Genomic DNA, 21,330 nt, shown 5'->3' on the forward strand with positions numbered 1-21,330 from the left:
TCATTAACCCATGACATCTGGTTGCAGTCCACCCAACCTCAGTGGAAAAAGCCTGCTTACATTTAACTTAACTGTACTCATAATTTTGTATACCTCTATCAAATCTCCTCTCAATCTACATTCTGAAGAATACAGTCCTAAGCTATTCAATCTTTCCTTATAACTCAGATCCTCTGGATCCAACAACATCCTTGTAAATTTTGTCTGCACTAGTTCAGCTTTGTTTACATCTTCCCTGTAGGTAGGTGACCAAAACGACACACAATACTCCAAATTAGGCCTCACCAATGTCTTATAAAACTTCAACATAACATCCCATCTCCTGATTTATGATTTATTCCCATCTCCCATTTCCTTTGATTTATGAAGGCCAATGTGCCAAAAGCTTTTTTTATGACCCTGTCTACCTGTGACGCCACTTTCAATGAATTATTTACCTGTATTCACAGATCCCTTTGTCCTACCACACTCCTCAGTGCCCTACCATTGACTGTGTAAGACCTAACCTCGATGGTCCTACCAAAGTGCAAAACCTTGTACTTGTCTGCACTAAACTACATCTGCCATTTTTCAGTCCATTTTCCCAGCAGATGCAGAACCCTCTGTAAGCCATGATAATCTTCCTCACTGTCCACTACACCCCCAACTTTAGTGCCATCCTCAAATTCGCTGATCCAGTTGACCACAGTATCATCCAGATCATTGATATAGATGACAAACAACAGAGGACCCAGTACCATTCTCTGTGAGCACACAACTAGTCACAGGAGAACCCAGCACTGATCCCCACAGCACATCACTAGTCACATCAATTCTTCCTAGAATCTAATACCCATCTACATACTAGGGAAAATTTAATGGTCAATTAACCTTTCAACATACACATCTTTGGAACGTGAGAGGAAACTGGAGAACCTGAAAGAAATCCATGTGATCATAGGGAGAGCATGCAAGCTCTACACAGACAGCATTAAACCAAAGTCACCACAAGTTTCTAATTATTATTTGAAATTATCCTCTGTTTCACTTAGGGATATTCGCAGATCCTTCTGCGGTGCAAATTGAAGCAATCAATTGACTCGATATACCTCTCATTTCTTTGATTTTTGTTATTAAGTTTCCAGCCAAAAGAAATAACTAAATGTGTAAATATCTTTAACCAGAATATTTAGTTAATGATGGACCCCACCCGGCTACTGTCATGGTCTTGTTTTGGCTGCCAGCTTTGGAAACATATAATTGTAAAATATAATCTACAGCTTTTTTAATGGTTAAATCTAATCGTATCAATTTGATCACTAGAAAATCTATTTCAATCTAATTAATTATGCATCATTGCCCATTGCGAGTTGAATTGATTTTGCATTATCACACCTGCTGAATTGGAAGCAGCACAAGGCTAATTGAAATTATCCAGTCTTATTCTCCAAAAAAAATCAAAAGGACACATTCACTTCCCTGCTCATCATACAGTCATGAGTTGTACAGCCAGGAAACACACTGTGGCCCATCACATTTACATCCCCCATCGCACCTACCTTTATCCAATTTGCCTGCTCTAATTCCATATCCACCTATGACTTGCTCTTTCAAATTAAATGTTTTTAACTGTTCATTCCAGATACCAACTACATTTTCTATTTTAAAAGTACAGCTTTTGTGGAGCAGAATGCAAGGCCATTGAAAGGACAAGATGTTATTGCCACAATGCAGAAATCAGATTGTAAACTAATTAGAGTATGTGGAGCTCAGAGTGAATGTTACGTCGTTCCAACTGGCTCAGCATGTGTGAGTCTGGTCATTGAGATACTGAAACTTGGTTAATATGAATTAATCAACCTTAATGAGAAAGTGAGTGTACTACAAGTACTTTAACATGACCTGCCCAGAGGAACTGGATAGTTCAGCAATAACAAAATAAAAATGAGCAATGTCCCCACATTCAGAACTCAACACTTTCTTTCTATTTCTGAGGTACACTTTTGTGGATTTGTTTGTGGTTGAGGAGTTTGATAAAAGCAAGAATAAGATTGAAAGCAATGCAAATGCTTTGTGTCTGTCAGGCAGCGTGCATGGAGAATTGATGAAAGGCCATTTACCTGAAATGACAGCATTATTTTCTGTCTCCAGAGATATTGCCAAATATGATTTTACTTCAAATTTCCAGCATCTGATGCATTTTGCTTTTGGATTCCTATTTAAACCAGGCGAGAGCCTCATGAGTTTACGCAGAGTGGATCATTAGAAACGGGAGAAAAAAAAACAATTTCTTGCATGGTCCAATGAAAACTGACAGAATCTCTGGAGAACTGTCTGAAAATGCCACTTTGTTCTTCTGCCATTGTATCAGAGTAACTGCAGAAATTCTGCAGTACTGCTTCCCATGTAGACTTTGTCCTTAATGTCCTTCATTACACACAGTAGTATAAGCTGGTTTATTCTCTCAGCACTGCTGTACAGATTTTAAGTTTCCAATCCAATTACATAACATCTTTGGTGGCAAGCTTGTTAAGTCTGAGCAGGGACACAATCCTTGGTAGGAGAATTAAAATAATTGCTCAATATCCCAAGAAAATACAAATTGTATCATTAGACGGTCAGTAATTGAGTTCTAAAAATTAGACAAATTCTGCTGTCTCAAGCATTGTATTCTTGTGTTGATACAATTATGTTGCATGAGAAAGAATTATGGTTGAGCTCACTAGTGCTGGGATAATCCATAAGGAATATCTTTACTGGTATAATGAAGCCCAGGAAAATGATAGATAGCAGCTGAGGTAACAAGGGATTCTTTGAGATCATTCTACAGCTGGAGCTCCCAGTGGAAAAACAGCATACTGCAACCCCTAATAGCAAAAGCATTTGTCACTTCAAGTGAAAGGCAAATACAAATGCTAGAAGAATGAATTATATTGAAAGTAAGAAACTAATTTTAACTTCATAGCAAAGGAATTACAAATATTTTCAAATGGAGATCCTTGTCATTCACAAACAAGAGGAAATCTCTGTTACTAAAGGCTGAAGATCAACCTACATAATAGCAGAGTTTACAGGATGAATTAAAGTGAGAAATAGGATTATACGGGCAGGATGTATCGAGTTCAGTTCATAGTCTGTGTTGATGGAGCAGAACTCAACTTGTCATTAGCACCCTAAGGATAAAAACTGTAAAATTTAGTCAAGGGAATAAAAGGTCATTCACACATCTTCAAAACCAAGGTACGGTGCTGCTAAGAACTAGGTTAACCCTTAGAGAAATTCTGCACATATATTTAGTGGTTTTGGCACCAATTAGGAAATGTATCCCTTAATTTTTGGTGAGATTTTCACTACCTCCAGATAATTTCCAGTGTCAATTTTCCCCAATATATCAATATATTGATAGTATCAATATGAAATCCTGCTGAGATGAGTTTTTCAACCTCACTGTTCTTAAAAATGATAGTTCTTTACTAAAATGAAGTCAACTTTTACTAATGTAGTTTCCACTGAAACGTGGCTATTTAAAGGACCGACAGTCAAACTATCCTTATTGAAATCTCTGACCTCCAATGCCCAGTTCACAGCCTGACATGCATGCTTTGATTCTTATGTCCATAGAATTAGGGTCATAGTCATTCTCAGATTTTTCATCTCATTATCATTCCAAACTATTGCTGATGTTGGGGTGATCAGAGGGCATTCAAACTCAAAATTCAAGGAGAGTAGGGTTCATCTACTTTCCTTAACCCATAGAACCAGGCTGTGGGAATACAGACATGTATTGTAGCTTCCACTGGTGACATACGTAAACTGCATCAATGTCCTTATAGAGATTTTCTTGGCAATCTCTTACCAGGAGTACCTGGAGAGTTTCTGTGGAGACCATGTATAAAGAACATGTCTCCTACACGTTCTGTCAACATCAACCTATCGAACCCTTCAGACTACAAGGAATGGCTCTCACAATACAGAATTTTTTAATTAAAACTTTTATTCATTTAATAACAACTGTAGATGGAAGTATGTTGTTTGTATGTCCCTTTAAGAGAAAACTGTAAAAATCACACTTTGCTGTTGTTTGGATCTTGAAGAAAACGTGACTCATCAGATGGACTAAAACCACCAATTTCAGCTTCAGCAGAGCCCAACAATAATTCTTTTCTGTAATATTTGGTGAAGCCCCTCAAACATTGAAAGGACGTATCATCCCAGCGGGGTCATATGAGTGGCATGTTTTAATAAAGTGTTAACACTATTTAATCAATTGACCAAATGGCATTAAGAATGTTAAAAAAAAGTTTTTGCACTGTGTAATATATATAAATTATGAATAAACTTTATCTTTGAAACAAAAAAATCACCAACAATTGACTCCCAATATTATTATAATTTGAAAAAAAATATGAAGTGCAGTAACTTCTAAGTCAAGGTTCCCAGTCTGTATGAGCAATCCAGAAGTGATTTACAAGAAGGGAACTTTCATCGAATTCAACTGAATACAGGTTGGGATTTGCTTTTAGTTTCTTGTAGACTCACAACATGTACTGAGATGGGTGGAGGATTCCTCATCAGCAATCCTGTACAAATTAGAACCTTCTAGACAATAATTTAAAAAAACCTGGAAAACTAGAAAATACACAGAGGCTGCAAGTCCAAGTCCACAAAGGAATGGTATAACTTATTTGCAATGTGCTTGTAATTTTCCAACACATGCTGAACCTTTTGACTACAGATTGTAGAAATAATAAAGCAATTACGTCTGGCATTTTGTTGACCTTGAAGTTCGTAGCTTGGTTTTCCCACAACTATGTGCTGCTTTGATGTGCTTTGTTTTCCTCACCAGGCATCACTTGTATAAACAAGTCAAACCAAACAATTTATGCCAAAACTCCATTCCAATCAATGACACCTTTACCAATGATTAAAGGTGAAAAAGGGTTCAGATATACTGCAAAATGAAATTTTGCCAGTAGTCCCCAATCATCAGATGGCTCTAAACAGCTAGCAGCTTTGTGCAGGTTTTACAACCATCACATTAGCTCCAAAGTTTATTTCTCTTTTAATTAGATTAAGCTTTCATTTGCATTCTGGCAAATACTGTATCTGTGATGTGGAGGTTGTCGAGACTACACTTTCTTGCAACTTTCTGACCAACTTTGGACTTCAGCTCAGGAAATTCTGATCACCTCACTCCTTGTTAAATGAATTTAATATTCTAAAACCTTGTGGCCAGTCTATCCCTATTGCTGACTGGATTCACCTGGCAAAGTCTTTATGCAACATGTCTGGTTTCAGCATTGTGAAAAACACCTCAATCATGGAGATAGTGTGTTCATCAGATATCAGGTCATTTCTCAGGTTTCTTTGTCTAAAAGGCTGGCATTTTCCAAATTTCACACAGCTAACAGGTAGACTACTGATAATGTAATGGCCTTTACTAGTATACATATGGGATTTAAACTGACAGAAGTGTAAGAGGAAAATAGAGTATGTGGCATTGAATAAATCTTTTCACAATTCCACTGGTAAACAGAAAATGGGCTGCTTCAGGGAATGTAGCAAGAAGTGCTTTAAAGAGGATAAACAGAACGTAGGATCTCCATGTAAATCTGATAACCTATTTTCACACCACAATATTACTTATCATGCAGTGCTCAATAAACACTCTGAATTTCTGTGGAAATCTTAAAAATCATTCCAGTAAATAGTACTGCATTCCTGGTTTGCCTCTGCAGCTTGACATACTGAATGAAGCTTTTTATACCACAACACAGCTGAGGCACTGACAATGGCTGAAACATTGAAAGTAGGTTGTGCAACTACACTATAACGTGTCTTTGCAGTTATAAATTGATCTTCTTCCCAGTAAAGTAGCAGGATTGATATTACTCACACAAATTAGGCCTGGATCCTGTTATCATCATAAAATCAGGCATGGGAGGTGAATCTGCCGATGGCTTGTGATGGACGTCATGTGTTGGGAAATTTACTGGCCTGTTCTCTCAGGTTGATGTATGTGATCCCTGTTTCAAAGGGTCTGCCAGAGATCCTGGCTAATAATGATCCTCAATCCTCATTAAAACAGATTTGGCTATTGACCAACTTATTTGCTACACACACATTGACTGCAATATTTCCAACATTATAAAGGTGACAAACATCATTACATTTAAAGTGCCCTGCACTATCCTTAAAGGGATGTGAACGGAGCTAAATAAATTCAAGTTTTTCTTTTAGTCACTTCTTCAGTCCACCCAATTCACAAACTTCTTCATCCCATCCCATTCAACTACCCCATTTGCCAGATTACTGCTCCATTTTAAAACAGGAGCTGTAATTTTATTCATTTATTTTCATTCTGTACAAATATAAGTAATTGTCCCCTGTTTGCTCACTCAGCCTGAAAATTATATCAGATGGTTCCCTAGCAACCTCTCTACTATTAACGTACAGGGTATCTAAGCAATCCCACTAAAACAATCTGTACATAATTTATGCAGCTAATTTTTTGTCGATTCCTTGATATCAACATCGACCTATTTCCTAAATCAGGTTAAACAAGGGGCACCTATGTTATTTATGCTCCTGTTTTCAGGATTTATCCAAACAAAAACACACTGTATGTGCATTTCTGAGATTCAATATTAATATTATGTTTATATAGATTTAATATTAAGTACTTTATCCTGTCGACTTGCAAGATAATTATTCTATTTGTAAGCACCTTGGTATAGCTCCAAAATCCTGCACATGTCTTGACATTTCTGCACGTATACTTTGGGGAATGCACCAGTGTTCTGATTCCTCACTTTATCCACCAGTCTATCATAGGCTGAATCAAAGGTGGTGACAAATCTGCATATAGGAGGGTGACTGGAAATCTAACTGAGTGATGCCGCAACAACAACCTCTCATTCGATGTCACCAATCTCTCACAAAGCTCTCCAATCCTTCACCCAGATCTCCGATCTCTCACTCCAGTAGCTCGCCAGCTCTCCGATCCCATACCCTGCTTTCATGTTTGACCCAGTTCCCTGTTCCTTCATTCCGTTCTGGCTATTTTTCCTTCCACTTCTGAAGAAGACAGTGTGGTGATTCAGGTAATAGAGTCACTACCTCACAGTGTCAGAGAAATGGATTCAGTCCTGACCTCAGGTGTTGTCTGTATGAAATATGAACATTCTCTCTTCCTCCAGGTGTTCCAGTTTCCTGCCATGTCCCAACAAATTGCCCCTAGTGTGTAGGTAAATGGTAGAGTATGAAAGGAATCAATAGAATATGGAGAGAATGGTATTAAGGTAGGATCAGTTTAATTAGGGGTTCATGGTCAACCTGGTCTCAATAGGCTGAATGGACTGTTATGTCATGTCGATATATTTCGATTGAAATACATCCGTGGCCACTTTCAACTGCTACTGAAAAAAATGCTGGGTAGACACAAAACTAGGAGTTAACATGGATCTACATAGTCCTCCCACTGCTTCATTAGAAATTATTTTTGTCCATTGATGAATACTATCAATTACAGACAATAGACAATAGACAATAGGTGCAGAAGTAGACCATTCGGCCCTTTGAGCCTGCACCGCCATTTTGAGATCATGGCTGATCAACTACTATCAATACCCGGTCCCTGCCTTGTCCTCATATCCCTTGATTCCCCTATCCGTAAGATACCTATCTAGCTCCTTCTTGAAAGCATCCAGAGAATTGACCTCCACTACCTTCCAAGGCAGTGCATTCCAGACCCCCACAACTCTCTGGGAGAAGAAGTTTTTCCTTAACTCTGTCCTAAATGACCTACCCCTTATTCTCAAACCATGCTCTCTGGTACTGGACTCTCCTAGCATCTGGAACATATTTCCTGCCTCTATCTTGTCCAATCCCTTAATAATCTTATATGTTTCAATCAGATCCCCTCTCAATCTCCTTAATTCCAGCTTGTACAAGCCCAGTCTCTCTAAACCTCTCTGCGTAAGACAGTCCAGACATCCCAGGAATTAACCTCGTGAATCTATGCTGCACTTCCTGTACAGCCAGGATGTCCTTCCTTAACCCTTTGTAATAAAGGCCAACATTCCATTAGCCTTCTTCACTGCCTGCTGTACTTGCTCATTCACCTTCAGTGACTGATGAACAAAGACTCCTAGATCTCTTTGTATTTCTCCCTTACCTAACTCTACACCATTCAGATAATAATCTGCCTTCCTGTTCTTACTCCCAAAGTGGATAACCTCACACTTATTCACATTAAACATCATCTGCCAAGTATCTGCCCACTCACCCAGTCTATCCAAGTCACCCTGAATTCTCCTAACATCCTCATAACATGTCTAATTTCCTTTAGACACCCCACCCTTTAAGTTTGCATGGATTTAACTACTAACTAGGGACAATCTACGGGAAGAATTAACAACAACAGGAAATGCTGAATATACTTAACAGTACAGGTCACGTCTGTGGGCAGAGAAACTGAGTCAACAATTCAGGTTGGAGACCCTTTGCTTTGGATTTCCAATGTTCCCAGTGTGGCCTCCTGTATATCTGTAAGACCCGATGTAAATTTGGAAACCGTTTCACTGACCACCAACACTCCATCTGGCAGAAGAAGCGGGATCTCCTAGTGATCGTCCATTTTAATTCCATTCCCATTCCCCTTCTGATATGTCCATCCATGGCCTCCTCAACTGTCACAATGAGGCCACACTCGGGTTATAACACCTTATATTCCATCTGGGTAGCTTCCAACCTGATGGCATGAACATCGATTTCTCAAACTTCTGGTGTTGTTCTCCCCCTCTGGTGCTCCTCCCCCTTTTCTTTCTTCTATGGTCTTCTGTTCTCTCCCTTCTCCAGCTCTGTATCTCTTTCACCAATCAACTTCCCAGCACTTCACTTCATCCTTCTCTCTTCTGGTTTCACCTATCACTTTGTGTTTCTCTCTCCCCTCTCCCATCTTTTCAATCTACTCCTCAGCCTTTTTTCTCCATTCCTGCTGAAGGGTCTCGGCCTAAAACATCAAGAGTGCTTTTCTCCAGAGATTCTGCCTGTCCTGCTGAGTTCCTCCAGCATTTTGAGTTTGTTGCTTGGATTTCCAGCATCTGCAGATTTTTTCGTGTGTCAATAAACCAATTTGTCTGGCATCAAGTGACCTTGCTTGGTGTCTCAGGGTTGGGTGTGTCTGGACCCGTGCCACCACCCCATCACCTGGCACTCCTTCTCTGTCACCTGTCCCACACCCCTCCTGAGGCAGTCCACCCTCACCATTCCCAACATCCTTTGCTCCTGCCTGATTTACAAACTTCCTGTCTGCTCCCTTGTTGACAAATACAGTACTGTGCAAAGGTCTTAGGCACCCTAGCTACATATATGCGCTTAATTAAGAATTTTGCATTGTACATGAATACATACATAGTGCATGAATAAAATCAACATTTAGATGTGAACATACAAGTTCTGGAGATTGGCAGTGAACAACTGGTTGGGTTTTCTTTTACCATCACTCTACTGAATTAAGATCAGAAATATTCAGATAAGCTGGTGGGCTGAATTTGATGGTACATGCAATCAGAATTAACTTTGACAACCTTAAGGCAAATGTTATATTTAGATTAGATGAGAGCCAGGATTCATTTTGTGATCTCTGCTGACCTTACAGGCTAATGCTAGGTATGACTGCTGTAAGATCATCAGCTTGGTAAAAGACACCCATCCACACCCCCCCCCCCACACCCCCCTGGTCTGTTGAAAACTTGTTGGTCTTCTGGTGCAAGAATATGTCCAACGCTGCCAACTGGCACATTCTGAGGTGTGCAGGAAAACTGAAGTTTGGTGTTTCTCTCTCTCCTCTCCCATCTTCTCAATCTACTCCTCAGCCTTTTTTCTCCATTCCTGCTGAAGGGTCTCGGCCTAAAACAACAAGAGTGCTTTTCTCCAGAGATTCTGCCTGTCCTGCTGAGTTCCTCCAGCATTTTGAGTTTGTTGCTTGGATTCCACATCACCACAAGGGGATGTGGAAGGGAAGGGCAATGAGGGTCTGGATCTTGTGCAATAACCTCACAACATTTCTGTAATGAAATATTTGCAGATGGAACATCAGTGACATATCAATATGTTGTAAAAATTATAATGAAACATGGAGATCATTTAGTTCCTATGTGAGGGCAATGTCATGTCCTGATTTTATTACTGTATGAAGTACATTCCCTGGAAGAAGAAGTCCCCTGCTTGAAAGAGAAAATTTGTGGACCTTACATGATAAATCTCCATCATTAAATAGCTTGCTTACAACTACTGTCAAGAGCAATTTGAGTGGGTTGTATTGAAATACATTTGGCACTTGTATACCAGTGAGTCATGATGCTCCAGGGGAAGAAACTGAGGATGAGGAGTCGGGTAATGTTACACTTTACTGGAGGTATTTTTAAAATTTATGGCCTAATTGCTTGGCTCAAATTCATGTAATTGCACTGATTTAAACTCGCCAATTATAAACAGTGGAGTTTGTTAATATCCTTCAGGAAATCCTAAGATACAAGTGCTCACACATCAAGCCCCATCACCGCAATCCTCGCCTACAACCCATAGCTGCATTAAGCTTTTGCAGTGATGTGACTCCAAGAGTCCTGATGGGGTCACTGGCTTGGATGTTCTGCAAGACAGAGCCATCTGCAAACAGTGGCAAGCCTCAGATACAATCACCCTGACAGCAAGCCTCAGAGTCACAGAAAAAAAAAATTCCATATCTGTCACTTTTTTATTATTTTACGCTTTCCAGCTTTGTTTTGGTCCCCTCCGCAACCATATCTGATATGATACAAGTCTCCCAGAGCATTGCACCAATAGCAAACACCAGAGGGCAAATGGACTAAATTAAGGGAGGGGAGTTTAGGGGAGACATCAGGGGTAAGTTTCTTACACAGAGGGTTGTCAGTGCCTGGAAAGACTTGGCAGGGATGGTGGTGGAGGCTAAAACATTAGAGGTATTTAAGAGCCTCTTGGACAGGAATAGGAATCCTGGCTGATATTTTCTTCGTTTTTTATTGCGCAGAGGAAATGACAGCAATTAGAATATCCCCTCCCTCACCATGCAAGAGGTAAACTACCAGAAGGGATATTGAATTAGTCACTGCCTTATTGTTTTAGTGATTCTGACAGCTGAGCAGTTTCGGACACTGTCCCTTTAATGAGAATATATTACAGCAGCTAGATGTAGAACCAAGTAAATCTCAGCAGCCTGAAACCATATAACACAGCCGACAGTGTTGCTATTTAAAGCAGAGGTTGCACCCAAAAAAGAACAGAAGAACGGAAATAATGAAGAGCTTCTGAAAGTATTTCTCTGAAAGAGGGTTCTTAAATTATGCGGTAGGATATCTACATACAGCTGCTTAACGCATGATTCAGAAGTTAAGTTAACATTAAAAAAGCAGAATGGCGACTCCCAAGGAAATAAACTTATACACTGTACTGCTGGCCTCTTGTAGTTAACTGTGGTCTGAGTCTGTGAAATTACAATGTCTTTAAGTGTTCACTTTCAGATTCATTCATGACACTTATTTCTTTAACTTCTGAGATTAAGTGGCTTCTTCAGGAGCAGAATGCTGTTAAATGTTCCTCTAGTCACTTAATGTCAGTAACTTACACCATAATTTTTTAATATCACATATATTTCAGGCTTTTGGATCTAAAAATACTTAGGCCTTTAAAGGGACACATCAACAGCAAGCCGATTTAACAGTTCATTTGAATGGTAAATTACATCAATGGATGAATCATCTCCAAATAACATTAATTTATTTTGCTTTGCCAATGGATTTGTTTTATGGACTAGTTATTTATTATTAGCTCTTACTGGGTAAATGAATTGCTCTGACAGCAAATAACACAGAAGGTTTTATATATAATCCTATGTTTGCCTCTGCTGTGTATTTGCAAAGCAATATTTCTATATCCCAGGAATTATTCTGATGAATTATCACCAGGTTGTAGCAACGTATCTACTGAAGCACAATATCTCAGATATGCAGTTCATATTTGGAACTCTCATTTACTGGACATTTTCAATGTTAATATTCCTAGAATTACTTGTTAGGAGCAGGAACTGGCAATGCATCTAAGTCCTAATGTCACAATATACTTTATTTATAAAGATCAGCAGTACATAACACAGTCGTAAACACTTCCATTTATACTGCTTGTCAGGTTATTCCCATTACATCAACATTATGACATAATCAATCACCATTGATTTGCAACAATAAAATAAACTTTTCAAAAGAGTTCTGCTGTCAGAAGGCCTTTGGACTGTTTGAACAGTCAAGACAAATTGGGGGTTAATTTTCCAGTTTGCTGTAGTCTTAATGGTATTCCACTCTTAAACTGTTCATTAATCTGGGAGGATGCAGATTAAACACAATTCCCTGGGCACTTGATTATATGGTCTTAGACATAAATACTTGCATTCACAACTTCATGATATTCCATAGTACATATGTGAAATACAGCAACGATCTTGACCAAGCATGGGTGGCCATGAGATATATTGCTGCATTGCATTGTGACATTGCCTACCTCATCTCTGTGCTGAATCTCAGGAATTCCTTTGATAGTTCATTTGGAAGTCCTGCTTACTTCCTGATTAGATAGTACACTGATACCACTGCAACTCTTGTACAGGTCCAGAAACCTTGGAGACTTGGCTCTCCTACATCAGGCTATAGGGAAAAGGATCTTTTTTGAATGTATCTACCATGTCTACAATACACCTTGCTTTAAGTGCATCAAGATGAGTCTAATTCTTCTTCTTCTTCCCTGGCAATTCTTTGGAATTGAGAATGATATGTGGATTTGGAGGTAGCATTAGTGGTATCATTGCATTGTCTTGAGATACCTGTTGTAGGTAGTCTCTATTGCAGAAGTACGTTGGTGGACAGGGAACAACGGTGCTCATTAAACCATCTGTTTGTTTCCATATTTGCAGCCTTTTCTCAAGTGACCAATGGCTGTGCTGGCACATTGACGTTAGACTTTATAATTGAAATCTATTTTATCTGTAAGGTGCTGTCTAAGTTAAAATAAATAATCTATGTTTTCCATCCATGCGCAAAGTTCAAAATAAGTATAATATCAAAGTGCATATACAGTATGTCACCATATATAACACTGAGATTTGTTTTCTTGCCAGCATTCTCAGTATATCCAATATCCATAATACCACACCTGACAGGGTGGACAACCAGTCTGTTAAAGACAACAGATTGAACAAATACAAAAAATGTAATTAATAAATAAGCTAGCAATAAATATTGATAACATAAGCTGAGGAATTCTTGAAAGTGAGGCATGGGTTGAGGTAGGGCAAGTGAAGTAGAGTATAATAATCCCCTCTGGTTTAAGAGTCTAATAGCTGAGGAGTAGTAACTGCTCCTGAACCTGGTGGTGTGAATCCTGAGGCTCTTGTACCTTCTTCCAGGTGGCAGCAGCGAGAAGAGAGCATAAACTAGGTGGTGGGGGATCCTCACAACATAGATGTCCATTGAACACATCTGCAAGGAGCTTTCCTTCGACAGCACTCCATGTAGATATGCTCAATGGTGCGGAGGGTTTTACCTGTGATAGGCGGGGTCATATCCACTGCTTTATCATAGGATTTTCCATTCAAGGGCATTGCTGTATCTATACCAGCCTGTGATGTAGCCTGTCAACATACTCTCCGCCACATATCGATAGAAGTTTGGCAAAGTTTTAGATGTCATGTCAAATCTTCACAAACTATCTAGGAAGTAAAGGCACAGCTGGGCTTTCTTCATAATTTCACTTAAGTGCTGGGCCCAGGAAAGGTCCTCTGACGTGATAACAGTGAGGAATTTAACTTTGCTGACCCTCTTCACCTCCGATTCTCCAATGAAGACTGGCTCATGGATCTCCGATGCTGATGGAGATTGTAGAGTAGACGTTGTTGCCAATCCGAACAGAAAGGGGTCTGCAAATGAGGAAATCGAGGATCAAATTGTACAAGGAGGTACTGAGGCTGAGGTTTTGAAGCTCGTTGATCAGTTTCCTTGTCATGAAATTTTATAGATGGAGGACAATGTTGTGCAGTAGAGGTCGGTTGATATGGAATCTTTGTTATGCAACAGTTTCTGTGCCCACCCCCACTGATACTTCAGTGAACAGGTTAACAATGGCTTGGAAGCTGGCCTCCAAGATGCATTCTGTGTATTCTGCAGTTTAAAGTTGAGGATGGGGTTAATCTTGGTTCTAGAGTTGTGGTACGTTAAGTAGATTCAGATTTGTTTGAAAGCTTAGCTCTGCCCTCGCCCCCATGGGAAGCTTGTTGAAGGTGAACTATAGAAATTCACTGAGTAAGATTGAGAAATGTTGGAGCAATGGCACAGCCTTGTTGGATACTGCTCTGCACTGAACTTATCCAGACATTTTGGTTAGGATCATTGCTTGTGCACCAAGTGAATGAATTCTTGTGGGCAGCTGAATTTAAATATTTAATTCAATAATCCTTTCTGATTGACGGTCAAAGATTTAGTGAGTCAGAAAAAAACAGTTATACACAGTGGTTAATGCTACTCCCTGTATTTCTTTTGAAGTTGCCGAGGTGCAGAGTATATCCACTGTGCCTCTAGGTGAATGGTGTAATCAACATGGCTCAGAGAGCAGATTTTAGATACTTGGAAGACCCTAATGATGACTTCCACTTTGAGACCCCTTTATAAGTACTACAATTGAACTTGTCATAGAGTTAAATAGCATGGAAACCCTTTCTTGATCTTTCTGTCTCCATCTCTGGAGATGGCCTATCCACTGATATCTACTATAAGCCTACAGACTCTCACAGCTACCTGGACTATTCCTCTTCCCACCCTGTCTCTTGACAAAATGCTATCCCCTTCTCACAATTCCGCTGCATCTGCTCTCAGGATGAGGCTTTTCATTCCAGGATGAAGGAGATGTCCTCCTTTTTTAAACAAAGAGGCTTCCCTTCTTCCACCATCAACTCTGCTCTCAAACGCATCTCTCCCATTTCCCACACATCTTCCCTCAACCCACCTGCCCACACCCCACTTGGGATAGGGTCCCCCTTGTCCTCACGTACCACCCCATCAGCCTCCGGATCCAACGTGTAATTCCACCACCTCCAACGGGATCCCACTACCAAGCACATCTTTCCCTCCCCCCTCTCTTTCTGCTTTCCACAGGGATCGCTCCCTAAGCAACTCCCTTGTCCATTTGTTCCCCCCATCCCTTCCCACTGATCTCCCTCCTGGCACTTATCCTTGCAAGCGGAACAAGTGCTACACCTGCCCTTACACTTCCTCCCTCACCACCATTCAGGGCCCCAGACAGTCCTTCCAGGTGAGGCGACACTTCACCTGTGAGTCGGCTGGTGTGGTATACTGCATCCGGTGCTCCTGGTGTGGCCTTTTATATATTGGTGAGACCCAATGCAGACTGGGAGACCGTTTTGCGAAACACCTACTCTCAGTCCGCCAGAGAAGGAAGGATCTCCCAGGGGCCACACATTTTAATTCCACATCCCAGTCCCATTCTGATATGTCTATCCATGGTCTCCTCTACTGTCAAAATGAAGCCACACTCAGGTTGGAGGAACAACACCTTATATACCGGCAGAGTATCCTCCAACCTGATGGCATGAACATTGACTTCTCTAACTTCCATTAGTGCCCCTCCTCCCCTTCTTAGTTTTTTTTGTTTTCTTTTCCCCCTCCTTTTTTTTTCTTTCTCTCTGTGCCCATCACTCTGCCTGTTCTCCATCTCCCTCTGGTGCTTCCCTCCCCCTTTCTTTCTCCCTAGGCCTTCCATCCCATGATCCTCTCCCTTCTCTAGCTCTGTATCCCTTTTGCCAATCACCTTTCTGGCTCTCAGCTTCTCCCCAGCCCCTCTGGTCTTCTCCTATCATTTTGCATTTCCCCCTCCCCCTCCTACTTTCAAATCTCTTACTATCTTTCCTTTCAGTTAGTCCTGACGAAGGGTCTTGGCCCGAAACGTCAACAGTGCCTCTCCCTATAGATGCTGCCTGGTCTGCTGTGTTCCACCAGCATTTTGTGTGTGTTGCTGGAAACTCTTCTGTCATCCACAGTCTTGTGTACTTTTTTCAATCTCATCATGATTTTGGAACCTCTGAAGTCTCCTAGTACATGATAAAATTGTTGATTTCTGATTGAAGCCCTTCACTGCCAAATTTCAGAATTTAATTGGGGATACCATCTGTGCCCAAGGCCTTGTTTTTCAGTTGGGTTCTCAGAAGACAAATAGTTCAAGCTAGCTGTAAGAGTAGTGGCGCCAATAAATCTTGCATATGAGCAGCCTGGGAGAAGCTAGCCTTCTGCATGCATTGGTGAAAAAGGGCGCACAGCAATGGCAGTTTACATTTCCCATCACTGGCTCACTAAAAAACAGATTTAAATTGGAGAGGCATTCATATTTGATTACAAGTCATTGTCACATTATCTGTTTCTCATGTGATTAGTATGGCAAATGGTATTTTACTGGATTTGGTAACCTTATTTGTTCATTCATAGGTAGATGTACCTATTAAGCCATAGTGTAGGTAATTATGATGGACAAAAGTTCTTAGTAATTGAGAAGACTCCCGATTTGTGCCCCACTGGGGAATAAATCTGATTTTACATGCAAAACTCTTGTGACAATTATCCTAGCTCATATTCAGATGTCATGAGACTAATATGATTTGTAGCCAGTAGGCCACAAGGGGAATTAAATTCTCAACAAATAGTGTTCAGAAGTATATCTTGCTGGTTGTGGATGTGTTATTGAACAGAGCTAAAATGAAAACAAATTCTGACCTAAGGGGAATAAAGTGCAGCTTAGAATCTAATGAGAGAAACAAGATGAAAACAGCAATTTCAATAGATATGGCCTGGTATTAACAGCAGTGAAATCAGATTGAGTTAGTGTTTCACAGATGTGTGAAGTGACGTCTGTCTACTTAGTTTAACAAATATATAGAATATATCATTTCTATGTTTTGCTTGAAACCAAAATTACTAATTTCAGACTACATTGCACCTGCCCAATACATTGTTCAGTCACTGTAAACCTAATTCATAAATTTAAATTGCACTCTTGTATACTTTGGGTAGGGCCCCTAGAGCAAATCCATTGTCCTCAGAGATACCTTCAGGACTTTGAGCCCTGTAATAAGGTTTTAAATGATAAATGATCCAAGTAATTGATGCAATGCAATGCTTCCCAAACATTTGTTCATTAAGACCCATGGGATATTTCCTGAATAATTAATAATATTGAGAAAGTGTTTCAATAGAAAAATGCTTAATAAATATAAAAACAAGAAACAACTGTTTGAGAACCTAAGACCAATTACAATGGTTAACTTGTGACCTGTCTGGATGACCTATGAAATTCCACCCCACAACACTGGGCAACTCTTCTGTGTAGTATAACACATGGAAGTAAGTTTCCATGTAAATGAGTTAAGCATAAGCCTATCAACTCTTTTGTGAATCCAGTGACAATCACTGTTCCCCGAAAGCTGCCAGCAAAGTTAGAATTTACGTTTTGCCTCACAATTCAAGGATGATATTCACAGGCATGTACAAGCATTTATGAACTTACATTCATCCTAAATGCCATTGCCCTAACCATATTTAGCATATTTAGTCTATATATCCATAGACCTAGGGCTCCTGGAACAGTGAAGGCTTCCACACCAGCACCATGCTGATATTTAAAAGTCTTATCTTCAAGTGCCACCAAGGGCTTGTTCCTCTATTTCTTTTTGGCATTCTCAACTCGGTGATCATTTAAGAAAAATGTATCCTTATATATCATGCACCCTGTTTTGGTAGCAAGCCCTTAGCACTACGTTCTTGAGAACTTCTCTCCCCGGCCTTCTTTTAAGAGCATTCCTAAAAATGATCTCCTTGACCAAATATTTGACCACCTGCCCTAGTCCTGCTTTTGACTCTTGAGGTCAATTTTTGAATAATAACACTCCAGTGAAATATTTTAGAATAATACATAGTTTCTTCCTTTTGCTTGTTTTTTTCCTTCTGCTCTTTTCTATAAGTGTATACATCAGATAAATACTATGTGGAGATTTGCGACATATATGATTATATGATATATATGTACAATGTTTGAAATACATCTTATGGAAATGTTTGTTTGATGATGAACTTCAATAAAAAATAAATTACAAAAAAGAATAATAACACTGGACAACAAATTTTTTCAGAAGTGTTGCTTCAGAATTTTTTTGTTAATGATAGACTGCTTGAAGATGAACACAAATATAATTTCAGACTACTTGTATCACGTAGGAATTTGGAGAAATAACAAATTAACTTTTGTTGAATATAATGTGTTTAATTGCATAATGGTGCTGATGCTTTGCAATAGTTCAACTAAGTTAAGAATATTTTGTTAATAATTTTCATTTGTACTCAGTGTCTGAGGCTTCTCATTTAAGTGTCCAACAAGCATTTATGGATTTCAGTTGCCCTGGTATCTTTTCTCCATGACCGTCACTAACAGCATCAAGATTTGCAGGGAAGTAGTCTGAGTATGAATGCAGAAAATGAATCTTTAGTGACATGTTGCATTTCATGGTTTTATATGCTTGAAGCATGCTTTCAACCAGCTGTAGGTAGCTTGGTGTTTTGTAGATGCCGAGGAAAATTTCATCAACTTCCTTGAATGCCTTCCATGTGATTTTCTCCGGACCCACTAGAAATTCTTCAAATTGCCTGTCATTGATGACCTGTTTGATTTGCGGACAACAAAAATGCTTTCCTTAATCTTGGCATCAGTTATTCTGGGAAGCATCTGTCTCAAATATCAAAATCCTTCATAGAAGTTTTTGTGCCTGGTGATAGCAAATTACAGTCCTGAACCCAATAATTATTACTAAAACCTCTCCTGCCATGCAGCAGCCTAAGCATGGCCAAGCATGCCTGGACAAGATAGAAAACTTTCCAGCTTACATCGTAGGCAACATTTTAATTGACTTGAAATATGAATTGAAATAATAAACATAAGTATATTTAAAAAATGGTGTGTGATAGTGAAATTTCATGATCAGTAGCCCAAAATTCATAAGATACACTTAAAGATATTCAGGAAGCAAAATCTTTGTTGTCCAGTGTAATTTAGATGAAAAAGACAATACAAATGGAAATTGGAAATGGAAAAAAAATGAAAATGGAAATCATATATAGTTCAGTCAGATAATGTTGGTGAGGGCCATTAGAAATTTAACATAGAAGTACTATTTTGTTAACTGGAAAGTGCAATGGCCAAAAGTATCAATAAAAATATATACACTGGATTCTGCCTAATTGGGCCATCAATTAATTGGAGCAGCCACTTATTTGGGAAAACTCAAAGAACAAAAACTAATTGAGAAAATAGCCGGGATTGTCTTCATTTACTTGGGACAACATGGCACTTAATTGGGACAAGAGACTGTTGCCAAACAGTTTTTAACTAGCATTAGTCACTTGCACTTGCATGGTTGTGAGACACAACACAGTGCTTAGAGCAACAAGTTTTTAAATAGTGTCAATTATATGTGTTTGTCTTCAAAAATTAATGACTTTTGTCACTGATAGTCAGCACTGGTGCTCCTCAGGGATGTGTGCTTAGCCCACTGCTCCACTCTCTCTAAACCAAGACAATGTGGCTAGGTATAGTTCAAATGCCATCTATAAATTTACTGATGATACAACCATTGTTGGCAGAATTTCAAATGGTGCCAAGAGGATGTACAGGAGTGAGATATACCAACTAGTTGGGTGGTGTCACAACAACAACCTTGCTCTTAATGTCAGTAAGACTAAAGAGCTGTTTACAGACTTCAGAAAGGGAACACAAACCAATCCGCATAGAGGGATCAGAAGTGGAGAGAGTGAGCAATTTCATGTTCCTAGGTGTCAATATCTCTGAGGGTCTAACCTGGTCCCAACATATAAAGAATATATCACTAACATATATCACTGCAGCTATAAAGAAGGCAAGACAGCAGCTATATTTCATTAGGAGTTCGAGGAGATTTGGTTTGTCACCTAAAACACTCAAAAACTTCTGCAGATGTACCAAGGAGAGCAGTCTGAGTGGTTGAATCAATGTCTGGTATGGGGGCGGGGGTTGCTACTGCACAGGATTGTAGCAAGCTGCAGAGTTGTAAAATCATTCAGCTCCATCATGGGTACTAGCCTATGTGGTATCCAAGACATCTTCAAGGAGTGATGCCTCAGAAAATTCACTTCCATCATCAAGGACCCTCACCATCCAGGACAGGTCTTCTTCTCGTTGTTACCATTAGGAAGGAGGCTTAGAAGCCTGAAGACATAAACTCAGTGATTCAAGAACAGCTTCTTCTCCTCTGCCATCTGATTTCTAAATGGACATTGAACTCATGAAGACCACCTCTCTACTTTTTAAAAGAAATGTATGTTCTTTTGCACTACTTACCCTAATATAACTATTTAATATACATATATATACTTACTGTAGTTCAGTTTTTGGTTAATTTATCATTTATTACATTGTACTGCTGCCATAACAAATTTTACAACATATGCCAGTGATATTAAACCTGTTTCTGATTCTGATAGTTGGCAAGAAATATGCAGTAAGACGATGCAGAACTGTTTTGCTCACTGCAATTTCAAGCATTTAGGCTTGGAGATGTCAGAAACCACGGGGAGTGAAAATAAAAGAGTTTCACTACTTCTGCAAGTTAGGAATTCTGAAGAACTTGAAGGTATCATCAATCATCTTGAATATTCCAATGAAATGATTTGAAGGATGCATCGTTGGAAGTATTATACGATGGAAATCTACTATCAGTACTAGGTGTCTGTGCTGACTTTTTTTTCCATTTACAGTCAATCAAAGAAACAATGCAGCCTACTCTGGATGAATTCCCCCATTGATAACTATTAGGAACAAATACACAGTTTTATAGTATTGTATTAATGGTGTTCTAATTTGTCCTGTATTTCATTTAAGTACATGATTTGTTACTCACATAAATGGTGGGTTGTCATTTTTTATATACCTTTATAACTATTTCCATGAAACTTTAGCTTATTCTGGGCAGCCACTTAATTGGGTCAAAATATACCGGCGCCAATGTGTCCCAATTAACCAGAATGCACTATACATATGCTTTTTAAAAAAAATTTTTGACCATGTTTAATGTTTTTGAATAACTGGTTAAAGTTTGAGCTAAACTGGAGGGATACAGAAAATACACAAGAAGGGGCCATTTAATATAAATTGGCATCAACATCGTGGGCTTTATAGCTTGTCCAGTGATGCACT

At 39.3% G+C, this 21,330-nt stretch overlaps 1 long non-coding RNA gene across 2 annotated transcripts in view; it reads left to right on the forward strand.

The window, feature by feature from the left end:
* The window catches only part of LOC132405416 (uncharacterized), a 77,589-nt gene that overhangs the window by 38,741 nt on the left and 17,518 nt on the right, over positions 1-21,330 (forward strand). The window lies entirely within an intron of this gene.

Source organism: Hypanus sabinus, chromosome 2, assembly GCF_030144855.1.
Source record: "Hypanus sabinus isolate sHypSab1 chromosome 2, sHypSab1.hap1, whole genome shotgun sequence".
Taxonomy (NCBI): Eukaryota; Metazoa; Chordata; class Chondrichthyes; order Myliobatiformes; family Dasyatidae; genus Hypanus; species Hypanus sabinus.